The 12911-nt window shown below is 39.8% G+C and overlaps 1 pseudogene; it reads left to right on the forward strand.

The window, feature by feature from the left end:
* Positions 1 to 12911, forward strand: part of LOC149124942 (DCN1-like protein 3 pseudogene) — a 34797-nt pseudogene that overhangs the window by 143 nt on the left and 21743 nt on the right.

A 12911-nucleotide genomic window follows, 5' to 3' on the forward strand; every position in this document is an offset into this window, starting at 1 on the left:
ACAGGTTGAGTGTCCCTCACTTGAAATGCTTTGGGACAAGAAGTGGTTTGGATTTTTTCTTCATATTTTAGAATGTTTATATCTATAGATAGATAGATGAGAGAGAGAGAGAGAGAGAGCAAACATAATGTGCTTCACATACATGATATACACATAAACTGAAGCTACTGTTATGCAGTAGTTTTAGTGTGTCTGCAACTGTCGCCTGAAGTCAGGGGTGGAGTGATCCACTGTGGCACCATGTTGGTGCACAAAATGCTTGGATTTTCAGATTAGAGACGCTCAACCTGAACACGTATCTGAGAAATACATGAAGAAAATGCTAGAACTGCTCAAAAAACTACCTCTGATATAAGTCCAACAAAGAAGTAGTAAGAACAGATATGCTATAATGTCTTACCAAGATCTTTATTTGTCTGTTGAAAATAGCAAATCATTGGAGCATGGTGTCTAGCTTACCTTCATCTTCCTTCTCTGAAGGATTTGTTCAGCTACCTTTGTCTTTAGCCATAATTTTTTGTGAAGTGCTTGCCAATAAAGACCAGAAGGGGAGAAATTTGGATTACTGATTACACATCACCAACAAAATCTAAATCTACCAGCTGGGATTGTTCCTGCTGCCTTTGTCTGCTCCAGGTCAGTGTGTGGGGACAGGACAAATGAAGTGAAATATTCATTGCTGGTAAAAATGGAGGCAAATAGGAGACTCAGAGAAGCGTTATATTTCAAGCAACTGTACTGTCGGACCAAGTTACACTGCCTCATGCTGTGATCAACAAGAAGATAAAGTCTTTGCCATCTGTTCTCTGGAGGTCCTGAGTTTAAATCTCAATGGGAGACTATTTTGGGATTGCAGTGGAAAAGGAAAGTGGGTTGTACATTTTTTATGACAAAGAAAACATATTTCTTGCATACATTTCTTTGTAAGAACAGGTAGTATTCCACCCCTACGTTAATGTTGTACAAGCTAACATTTAACTAAAAATGAAGATCCATTTTACCTTATCTTGTGCATGTCAATTTTCCCTTATGATGTTTGGTACTTACTGTGTACACACAAAACAGCTATCAGTGAATATGTTAACACCGTTTAGTTTGTCTAATCATTAATGCTGTTGAATTCCAACAAATTGGAACTTGCTGATCAAATGTAAAAGTATTTACAACCTCATCAATGTAATCCAATACCGTTTTCCCCATGTCTGGTGAAAGAGTTAAATTGGGAGATTACAAGCAAATTGAAGTTGCTTCAGCACCAAAACTAAACAAAGGACACACTTCAGCTGTGATTTGTAACAACCTGAGGGAGGTTGGCATCTAGTGTGATGTAGACTGGATTCTAACACAGCAGAGGCGAGAGTGCAGTGGCTGTGAAAGGCACTGGGGAAGAGGGCGCCCATGCATCCCTCTGCCTCAGGTTCTTTGCATCATGCCTATTTTAATTGATCTAATATCATCTCAGGAAGATAATTAATAAAACACAGTTAGAAAATACTCAGAACGAAGCCATCATTTCCCACTGGTTTCCCAGGGAGACAGCATTTAGGCCTCAAAACAAAAATCTTGAATACTGCCTGTGTTTACAGAATGTCCTCAACATACAAAAGCCTACCTTTGTTTTTTTTTTTTTTTTTCACTGCTCCCGTCAGCCTGTGTGTATCCCTGTCTTACGTCCATGCTGAAAGCTGTCATTTTGTTGTAAACAAAAGGAATGTGTCCAGACAAATACGTCAGATCTCTTCAAGAAAGTGTATATTGTCTCTGTCCTCCAGCGTGCATGAAAAGCCTAGGGGAAGCTCTGATATTCCCTTCTCCTGACGCTACAACAGAACAACTTGGATAGGTGTTTGGAATGCTACAGCCTCCCTTCCCTGTGGCCCACTGCAGTAAGTATGGACGGGCGGGCCCTTCACCATCAGCCTCCACTGCCTCTCCCAGGCTGATTTCATCTTTCCAAAACTGCAGTCCCGCCAGCCACCCATCACTGGTTTAACAAAGCCTGCCTTTGTGGGGCTGGCACGGTGGCATTGTGGGTAAAGCCACCTTCTGCAGTGCTGGCATCCCACATGGGCGCTGGGTCGAGTCCCAGCTGCTCCACTTCCAATCCAGCTCTCTGCCATGCCCTGGGAAAGCAGTGGAGGATGGACCGAGTCCTTGGGCCCCTGCACTCACATGGGAAACCCCAAAGAAGCTCCTGGCCCCTGGCTTTGGATCAGCCCAGCTCTGGCCTTGCAGCCATTTGGGGATTGAACCAGTGGATGGAAAATTTCTTGCTGTCTCTCCTCTTTGTCTCTGTAATTCTTACTCTCAAATAAATAAGTAAATCTTTTTTAAAAAAAAAAAATAGCCTACCTTTGTGGCTTTATTCAATCTTGTTCTTCCTAGGACATTCTTAGGGTATTTCTAACACTCTATTAATTGACATTCTAACAAATTTACAAGGCTTAAGCCAATTACTACTTCATTCATGAAGACTTATCAGATGGCACTGGTGAGAAATGATTTTTCCCTTCTCAGTATTATGTAACTCTGCCTTTTATCAGTTACCTCATTGCAATCATATTAGTATAAGCTGTACACCAGCAAGTACATCAATGGCAGGAATTGTGCCATTCATCTTTACCGATTGCTTTCTGCTACTTTGCATACTCCTCTATAGAGAAAAAGAGCTCAATAATTTTTGAACTGAATTTTCTAAAGATCAAGCAGATGTTGCTTGATCTGATTTCATCATCATTTAAAAAATCATCTATTATTTTTCAGTGTATGTTTCTGTGTGGGAGCAAACTGTTGAAATCTTTACTTAATGTATGCTAAACTGATCTTCTGTATATAAAGAGAATCGAAAATGAATCCTCATGTGAATGGAAGGGGAGAGGGAGTGGGAAAGGGGAAGGTTGCGGGTGGGAGGGACGTTATGGGGGGAAGCCATTGTAATCCATAAGTCGTACTTTGGAAATTTATATTCATTAAATAAAAGTTAAAAAAAAAAAAGAATCTAAGGTACATAGAGCAGTTGTGTTTTTTTCTTCTTGGTTGTCACTCAAGTATTCATAACAGTTTACCGAAGTCTGCATGCCACTTTACAAAACAGTAAAGATACAAGAATAAACAAAATAGAATTGTTTCCTGCTCTCACTTACGGATTTTTATGGTATTTCAATCCCTTTATCTGGTAAATAAATGGTTTGGATTTTATAATTTCAAGGCTCCTTCCAACTTAAAAAATATGAAGATTCATAAAGAGGATACATTTTGTAATATTAAATATCTATACTAGAGACATTAACTTATGCCTTATATATATTGTTTTTTAACTTTTATTTTGAAATATTTCAAATAATACAGAAAAGTAACAATAAGACTCCAATGAACATACAAAGATTAAATAATTTTTAACATTTACAATACATATTCTATGTATGTTTTTCCATAGGTACCATGTCATAAAGATATGACAGTTGTATTACAAGACTTGGAAATTTTGGGTGTGTGTGGCAGAGACTTGCTAGTTAAATATGGTAGTCTGAGAGGTTATCAGAAATTTCCTCCTTCTTTTTGAGATTTGGCATGAAAATATTGTCCTTTTAGGAATCGAGAACTGGGATGATGTTAGAAGACAAGGAAATGTGCCTTTTACTCACCCTTTTCTGTTATCTGCTATCTTTCTACCTGTCAACTTTACCATCATATTAAAGTTTCCTTTTTGATATAAATAGTAGTTCCTCTTTATCCATGATTTCAGTGATCTGTCATCAACTGCAGTCTGGAAATATTAAATGGAAAATTCCAGGCATAAGCTGCCCGTAAGTTTTAGCTTGCATGGCATTTCAAGTAGTATGATGACATCTCCTGCTGTCCCACTCTGTCCTGCCCCAAACAATCATCTGTTTGTCCAGGGTGTCCATGCTGTACCCACAGTCCACTGTCAGTCATCAGATCTGGTGCGAGGGTATCACAGGGCTTGTGTCCAAGTCAGGAAAGGAAAAAAAGAACCCACATTGATGCTGCTAAGTCTATGGTAAGGACAGATAAGAAAAAACATGGTAACATAGTAAATGAGTATATGGGGTCTGGTACCATATGCAGTTTCAGGTGTCGACTGTGAGTCTTGGAACTTAGATTCTGCAGATGGGAGGCTGAGGGACACTGTACTTTAGAACTGGCACTCAGAGTGTTTCAGTGGAAAATAGGGTGAAATTCTTTTATTTATTTATTTGGCAGATAGAGTTATAGACAATGAGAGAGAAAGACAGAGAGAAAGGTCTTCCTTCCATTGGTTCACCCCCCAAATGGCTGCTACGGCCCGCGCTGCACTGATCCGATGGCAGGAGCCAGGTGCTTCTCCTGGTCTCCCATGGGGTGCAGGGCCCAAGCACTTGGGCCATCCTCCACTGCCTTCCCGGGCCACAGCAGAGAGCTGGCCTGGAAGAGGGGCAACCGGGACTAGAGCCTGGAGCCCATATGGGATACCGGCGCCACAGGCAGAGGATTAACCAAGTGAGCCATGGCACTGGCCCCGGGTGATATTCTTAATATCATCTGGTTTGGCTAATTTAGTTCTTTTAAAAGGTTTTCTTTAAGCTATTCTTTTTTTTAAAAAAGATTTATTTACTTATTTTCAAGACAGAGTTACAGTGAGATAGAGAAATACAGAGAGGGAAGAGAGAGGGAAAGAGAGAGAGCGAGCTTCTGTCTGTGGTTCATTCCCCAGATGGGCGCAATGGCCAGGGCTAGGCCAGGCCAAAGCTAGGAGCCTGGAACTGCGTATGGGTCTCCCATGTGCATGGCAGGGGCTTGAGCACTCTAGCTACCTTTCACTGCTTTCCCAGGTGCACTGCTGGAGAGCTAGATTGGAAGTGGAGCAGCTTGGACTTGAACTGGCGCTCCTATATGATGCTGGCATCGCAGGCAGTGGCTTAACCTGCTGTGCCACAACACTGGCCTCCTAATTTGGTTCTACTTTTTTTTTTTTCCAATTTAAGTTATACAAGCTTAATGTATTTCATTTATATGGATTTAGGATCATAGTGATACTTCCCACTCTACCCTCCCTCCTGCCCACAGAAATTCTTAATTGATGTAGAAATTTTATTTGTTACCAAGTCTTCAATCTGAGGAGCCTTTGTAGTCTTTTGCAGAAGACACTGGCTACTTCCAGGAATGTGGTTAGAAATACTCCTGAACTGTTAGATTTTCTTAACCAATTAATCTGGTGATATAATTACAGTTAATCCTTTTTAATCTTTTAAAGTACATGGAAATGAAACTATACATTGTATTTCCAGGTATGTATTAATACTGATTATTTCCATTGTTCTGTAAATTTTTAATGGCCACAGCACAGTAAAAATGAAAAAAAAAAGAAGCTTTATTTTGTAAGGCCTATATTATCTGAGCAAAGTAAGATGAAGATGTTCCAGAAATGTGGTAAACTGATCACTTGAGCGTGTATTGAGGGTGTCTTTAAGGATCGTTATGTCTACCTTTGATTGATTAACCCAGGCAGGACATGCTCTCAGTGGGGGAGAGAGAAAATAGAAACATGGAGATAACAAAGCGGAAGAAATACTTGAAATGCAAGTAAGAGTAAGATGATAATCCAATTGTTATCACTTACATATAACCCTCGTCCTATTATGAGAAATGATCAGAGTGAAGGGAGTGAATATGTTTATACAGATGTGAGACTTCTGCTCAGACTCTTGAACCCTTCGTTGTTCAGTTAAATCAAACCCTCCAAGGAGAGGCATTTGTGATATTTGTGAACAGGTGGCAGCTTCTTCTATTCAGAGACCAATTATGTAAAGCAGCATGAGAACAGCCAGGGTGCCAATGCTGAGAGAGAGAGGGAGAGGGAGAGACAGAGGGGGAGAGAGAGAGAGGAACAAATCTGTCACATGTCATAAAAACAATAGTGATTCAATTCTTGTAAAAGGAAACTTCTTTAAAAGAGAATTAATGCAATAGCTCTCTATATCAGTGCTGGTTGTGTGAAATCCATCGGCCTCCTATTGATTCAGGTAGTAGGAATGAGGCCAACTCCATTCTATTTCACTGGTATTTTGCTATAGGACATGCTGCTGGAACTCATTTCAAAGAGTAGTGACCCTTAATTGACAAGATTAGATGTTAATATTTGAAAACCCCTGACAGATCAGCTTGTAACCACCTGTCCTGGCTGCATTGTCCCTTCCTGTTCTGTTGGGCTAGGACAGTATTTACCAAGGCCGCTGTTTACATGCAAATGTGTCTGATTAGTACAGATTTGCTTGTTGAATCAACTGGTTATCTCAGGAAAAATTAGAAGATCCCTACAAAAGTGGCAGGCATGATCAGTTAATTTGAAGAGGGCTGAAAGATCAGAAAAGGGGCTGGGAGGTGGAGCACTTTCTTAGAAGCCAGGAGCAGCGTAAACCAGCGGGACCTTGACGCTGTCAATGCAAGAGACGTCACCAACTGTTACCCAGATGCAACAGTTTATAGCATATCTTTTTCCAGTCCTTCATGGTAAAGGTCTTTTATAATATAATCTGTAAATTTGGATCTAGGCTTAACTTATTTCATAATCTAAAGTTCCCACAGGCCCACAGGTGAGATGAAGAAAAGCTATCATTGTTCTGTAAGTCTGGAAATGCGGTAGATGGTGGTCAACAAGTTAGGAAAAGGTGTTTTGATAACTGAGATTTGAGGTACTTTGAGCTTTCTCTGTTGTAGAGCTTGTCTGCAAGAAGTGAAAGTATTAATGTAGAAAGTACAAGAAGTACTATATGTTTTGTGAATGGTGGAAATAATTAATGAATTTCCTCTGTTAAATTTTTTTTTCCAAGAATTGTCTAGGATTCAAATTCTCTACTAAATATTTATTGATTTAGTACAACCAATATCACTGGATTTTGGCCTGTAAGGCACAAACTTGTAGGATATTTGAAATGTATCAGGAGTCATTCTGAGTGAATGGCTTTACGGTGATGCTCTAGGTGATAGATTTAGCCAAAACCAACACCACCACCACCAACAACAACTGAGTTTCTAATGTAAGTTTCCTTGTGAAATGAGCGATACAATTTCAACTCTCAGAGGACAAGCAATTTCTCCTGGCATTTGGGAATGTGGCACAGCTAAATCTGGAGATAAACATCCAGCTGCACCTATCTAAACACATAATTAGTCTGCCGAGAGATTTTCAGGGTAATCTGCATTAACTGAATGTTTTTGTGTTGCAATTGCTGTTGACCAGCTCCTTAATGTCTATGTGAACTTCAGCTTAGGCTAATAAGCCACTGGCTAAATTTCCTTTACCATACAGATGTTCACACATAATTTAGATGATAGACCACATTCAAGTTTCATTTGCATGTCTCTCAGTAATTCAAACTTTCCATGTATGTTTGTCTTACATTTAGATGCATTTTTAAATAACTTCTACTGTCTTTGATTTGTGTTGATTTTTCCAAGGTGTTTACCAGAAGTATCCTGGCTTTGCTGTTTCTACATAATTTGAGACAATTTTCTACAGTTTTTACTAAATATTTATTGATTTAGTACAACCAGTATCACTGGATTTTGGCCTGTTTGGCACAAACTTGTAGGATATTTGAAATGTATCTGCATCTACAGAAGAAATCTGTGGAACTGTGAACAGGATGTGTCTCGGATTTTAGAAATCGTGTTATCAAAACAGCCCCCTTTTAGTCTGTGTACATAACTGATTGGAGAGGACAGCAAGCTGCAGAATGTTGGGGTTTTCAATTCCTCTTAATTTCATAGGATTTTAAAATTTTATAAATGTGCGCCTTTCCTTTTTAAGCTGGATTTAAGTAAACTCAGGACAATCTCATCCTTCAGACAGTACCTAGTCATTGCCCCACCTTTCATCACCTGTAACCATGCTCTTCACTTTGGTTTTATCCCTTCAGTGATGGGCTAGACAATGTACCTGGACTTTTTCATTAAGTTCTGTTTCAAACGATTAGCCTTTAGCTATCTAACATTTGCCAATCTTTAATCTACCAATTTGTTAACACATGGAGCACTCATTTTGAATTCTGTCCACAGGAGACCGTTCTAACATAAAGAAAGGATAGAGACAGATACCTGTTGGAAACATTTTTTGACTCTAATACTAGAACAGGAAACTCACGCTACCATGGAAGACTTTTTTCTTGTCACTGTGGACATCGAAGCATTCTTGAAAGTGGTGCAAGTTTCTATAAACTGTTATTATTTTTTTGTGTTGGGTAGGAAAGGGCACAGTGGGTCAGGGAATATGAAGAAAACCTTTCTGGGTACAACTGTTTCTTTTCTGACTTAATGTCCCACGAAGGGTCCTGCAATCTCTCTACTTCAACATGGGGTTTTTCATTGGATTTTGTGATGGGCATGAATACGTAGATTTACTCTACTTTTTTGGTAGCATAAATAATGTATGTAAATGGGCATGTTAATAAATGAAAATTTGCTGTGCCTCTCAAAAATACTCAGGATTGGGTGGAAAATAGTTTTTACATCAATGCTCAAGTAAATTTTATTTGTATACAAATAACATTTTTCTGTATTTCCTAAATGAAAAGGATTTCTTTTCTAATATCATAATTCCCTTTCCCTATTAGAAATGACTGCATGGTAAACCTGTGAGATCCTTTCTTACTTATTATGAAACGGTGGAAAATAACAGTTTTCCTGAACAATTTGAGGAATTCTAGATGTCAAGGAACCCAGAGTCTAATCAGCCATGGGCCAAACATATCAGTGTCTGCAAATTCAGTAACTAGATCCACATAGAAAGTATAGAGTTGTAAAAAGACCTTTCTCTCTGTCTCTCTCTCTCTCTCACTGTCCACTCTGCCTGTCAAAAAAAAAAAGTTATGCTTCAGATGGCATCCAGGCTGTTTCAGATACCACAGCTTCATATATATATAGATAGATAGATAGATATAGATATGGACAGTAGCTCACGTTCCTACTCAGTCATCTGTAAGTTGTCTTCCAAACATAACAGATTTGGTAAACTTCATTACCAGTTCCTTCTCATAAGCACTTATATCTGCTGATATGGGATGACAAAGAGTCCCAGTGTCTTTGTTTTCATAATTTACTCCTAGCTTTCTCTCAAAATTGCCATTTTCTTTTCAATAACAGCAAAGACAATTAGTAATGTTCCTACTGTGATGAGGGTACTTCAAAAAGTTCATGGAAAAATGGAATTAGAGGTAAGCTTACATTGGTGCAAAAGGTTCTAAAATCTATGCATAGTTTTCCCCCCAATAAATATATATTTTCATAAACCTTTTGAAGGCCCCTCACAGCCAGGGACTTCAAAATTTTTTGCACCAAAATGAACATACTCTTTTAATACCATTATTCCACAACACTTTGAAGTATCCTAATATGTATGTGTGTGGGTGTACACACACACACACACAGTGTTCTAAGATGTGTCTACTCATATGGTTTGCCAATTTTTTTCAGTAGACAACTAAACCCCTCATTGAGAGTCAAAGCTGGATTCAACCCATGCACACTAGAGATGCATCTGCTGATGAAACACTTTGAGTTCATTTCAACGACTTGGTTCTTGTCCTCGGTCTGGAGTCATGAAAGCAGATTTCTCACACGGAGACCCAAGTATCCCTGTGAGGGTGGGGATGACCTGGCTTTAAAGCATGTTAACCGTGATTGGTCAGATTTGGAACACACCATGTTGTTCACAAATTGTTCTACTCATACATCTTCTGTGATATGATTGGGAAGGAAGTCAGGCAGACAAATAAAACTTTCCAGGATTTTCCTGTTCCCCTGGGTTTGGCATTTGCCTCAGTATTTATTTTTCTTCAGTTGCTCTGACACCTACTTAGGATCTCATTTTTAAACTTGTTTCTAAATCCTTGGTTAAACATATTAGATTGTTAGATGTGCTTCTACTCCCCAGTTTAATTCACTCCATGTCAAAATAAAGTGAAAATACACATCACTATATTTATAAGGTTTTTTGTATTTTATTATCTCAACCTGGCATGCGTACCCACTCTTTCTTCCATAGTTCAAGATGATTATGCTCTTTCATCTCCCATATTTAGTCACTTTTCTAGTTCCAAATGACTGCTTTTTCTTAAGTTGTTCGTGGAATCATCACTCATCCTTTATTATTATCACATTAATAACAATAGCATATTTCTGGAGTACTTACTAACTGCTTTGTGTAGTGTTGTTCTACTTCAAATCAACCCTCTAGGAAACATTTTAAAGATGAGGAAATCGAGGCAAAGAGAATAAGCAGTCACCCAACACTTTCAACTGCACTCCAGGTCACCTATTCATTGGCTCGATTTTTGCCAAAGCTTGTGTGTCAGTGATGATTCTCCATCGTGGCAGATGGGTGCAGCGCCTGCTCCTTGGCCGGCTCCCTTCTGCCTTCCTCCAGCCCTGACTTTGCTGACGTGATTCTGTTGTTAAAACTCACTTCCCTCCCAATCCCCTTCCCATTTAACTTGTGAGCTCCTTTTCACCTCATAAATCCCTGGGCGGTATTTAAATGTCAACAGTAAACATGGGAATACACAAGGCCCTGTTTACAGGTGTGTCTTTGACAAGATCCTGGAAGCCGAGAAATCAGTCCTGGGGAGTGTTTCTATCAGTAGCAGCGGGCAGGAACGAATGTGAACTCCTTCAGTCATCTTGATTGGAACTGCCTGGAATTCTTGCTGGGACACAAGGCAAGAGTAATTGTTGACATTTTATTCATCTTCTTGGCAAACTAGAACTGTGTTCCATTGAAAATGTTTGTTATAGAGGAGTCTTCCTTCTGGTTTGCTGAAGGGTGGGCATAGGGTGAGGAGAGGGGAAGCTCACTTTGTTGTCTTTCCCTTCCTCCAAACCTGGTGTGAAATTCCACTTGGCATCCTTTCCAGACCTTGGCCCCAGCCGCACACACAGTGATCCAGCTTGTATACAGGAAGCAGAACTCAGCAGAGCACCTTTGGCTGCTACCCATGCTTACAGAGGAGGAAATGGGCCATTATCCCACTCTCTACTTGCTGAACTTTGGCTACCATTGCTGTGAGGACAATATTTATCCTCATCTCACTTCATTCAAACTACTGTATTGTTTTCAAGACACAGTATGAGGCAACAGGAACAAGACCCAAGCAAAACAAAAACTTCACCTACCACAGCCAGACAGTGAATAGGACTGAGAGAAAATAACTTCGCTAAATCATGTATTTGTACCCAGTCATGGGTGACATTTGGAGACAAAGTAGTTTTTAAGGTAGGAGTGGATAAGCCACCAAAATTTATCCCTTGAGAGCATTTAAAATCCCTCAAGTCATAGAATGTATAAATAGAAAGACATCAGGGACAATCTAGTTTGTAGACAATGAATTGCTATTACTGATGTTTAAATACTGATATAGAGAATTTCAGAAGCAAAGGGGGTAAATGCAGTGCCTGGAATTCAATAGCTAATAAAGAAACGAACCAAGACCTGACCAGGATGAGCAATATGTGTGACTCACATCTCACACAGATTCCATGCTCTTCGTGGTACCTAATATGAAGCCTTAGTAGCTATGGATTTTATTAAAAATTTGAACATCTTACATACCCCATTTGTAAGATCTCCACCACTAAATTGCAATACTGTGTCAGTCTTGCCCATGATGGTGCACTCACAGTAGCATCTCCAACTTCACTTATACTAACACTACCCCAGCGTCACTAAACGCCATAATTATTCTCCTTCAGCAGCGAGATTATTTCTGGGTGGAGGAAATTGGAGGGGTAAGAGGTTTTAGCTCAGTACTTGAGAGGAGAAGAAGTTTATCAGAATAAGAAAGGGGGAAGCATAGACTTTGCCAGTGATCTGTGTGCTTAGCATCTAGGACAGTGCCAGGCCCATGGTAACTGTGAAGTGAGAGAAAGGCAGGGTGGTAAAAGCCCACCTCACTGGCAGAAGGGAGGGAAGGGAGGAAGAGAGATGGAGACAGAATGAGGAGTGCATGAGAGAGAGAGAGAGAGGAGAGAGGGTGAACAAGAGAGGATGAAAAGGAATGGAGAGAAGAGAAGTCACAAAGGAGAGCATCAGAGGAGACAAACACATATCTCAGTAACTGGCGCAGACTCAGCCTTAGTAAGAAAATCAGTTTGTTAGTAGATTTGTGTATTATTGAGTGCTTTTTTGGATCATTTTATGTGAAATGATAGTCCTTCTGAAGCTAGGATCTAGGAGGAACTGGGCAAGCAACATATTACAAGGTAGGCATCATTAACACTGGAGTAGAAAGAAAAGTACAAAAGTGCAGAAAGTACAAGCAGATAATAATAATTTAAAAAACCTTAGAAGAAGCTGACGTTGAATTTGCTATGATGAAGCCACTATTAGAAATGAGCAATGACAAGAAAACAAAAGCAACATCGCAGTGACATTTTAGTTGTGCTTATAAATCCAGCTGTATTATAAAATGCAGCAGTAACACTCTCATCAAATTAGTGCCATTCAAATTCCCACTTAACCAAAGACACTGAATCATTCAGGACACCCGGTGAGCTCTCATGTATGACTGGAATGCAAGGCAACCTGCTTTGTGAACTGACGCCGTGTGCTGTTGAGTCCTGTCTGTGGCATCACACCTGAGCCAGGAGCACCCAGCAGGTGTCCCTGTGGACTCCTGCGGTAGGACATGATGGAGAGAGCTTTGGAAACCAGCAGAATGCATTCCAGCAGAAACTCTTCAAAGCACTGTGACCCAATGGGAGTAACTTAGCCTTCTCTGTGGGCCTTAGTTTAAGCATAAAACGAAGTTACAATGCTTAAACTATGGGTTTCTTTTTTGAGGATTAAATCAAATAAGTTATGGAAAGCATATGGCACAGGGTCTGGTGCACATGGAATGTCCTCATGTGGAAGCTCT

Source organism: Oryctolagus cuniculus, chromosome 8 (assembly GCF_051225735.1).
Source record: "Oryctolagus cuniculus isolate XC-2025 breed Fujian yellow rabbit chromosome 8, ASM5122573v1, whole genome shotgun sequence".
Lineage (NCBI taxonomy): Eukaryota > Metazoa > Chordata > Mammalia > Lagomorpha > Leporidae > Oryctolagus > Oryctolagus cuniculus.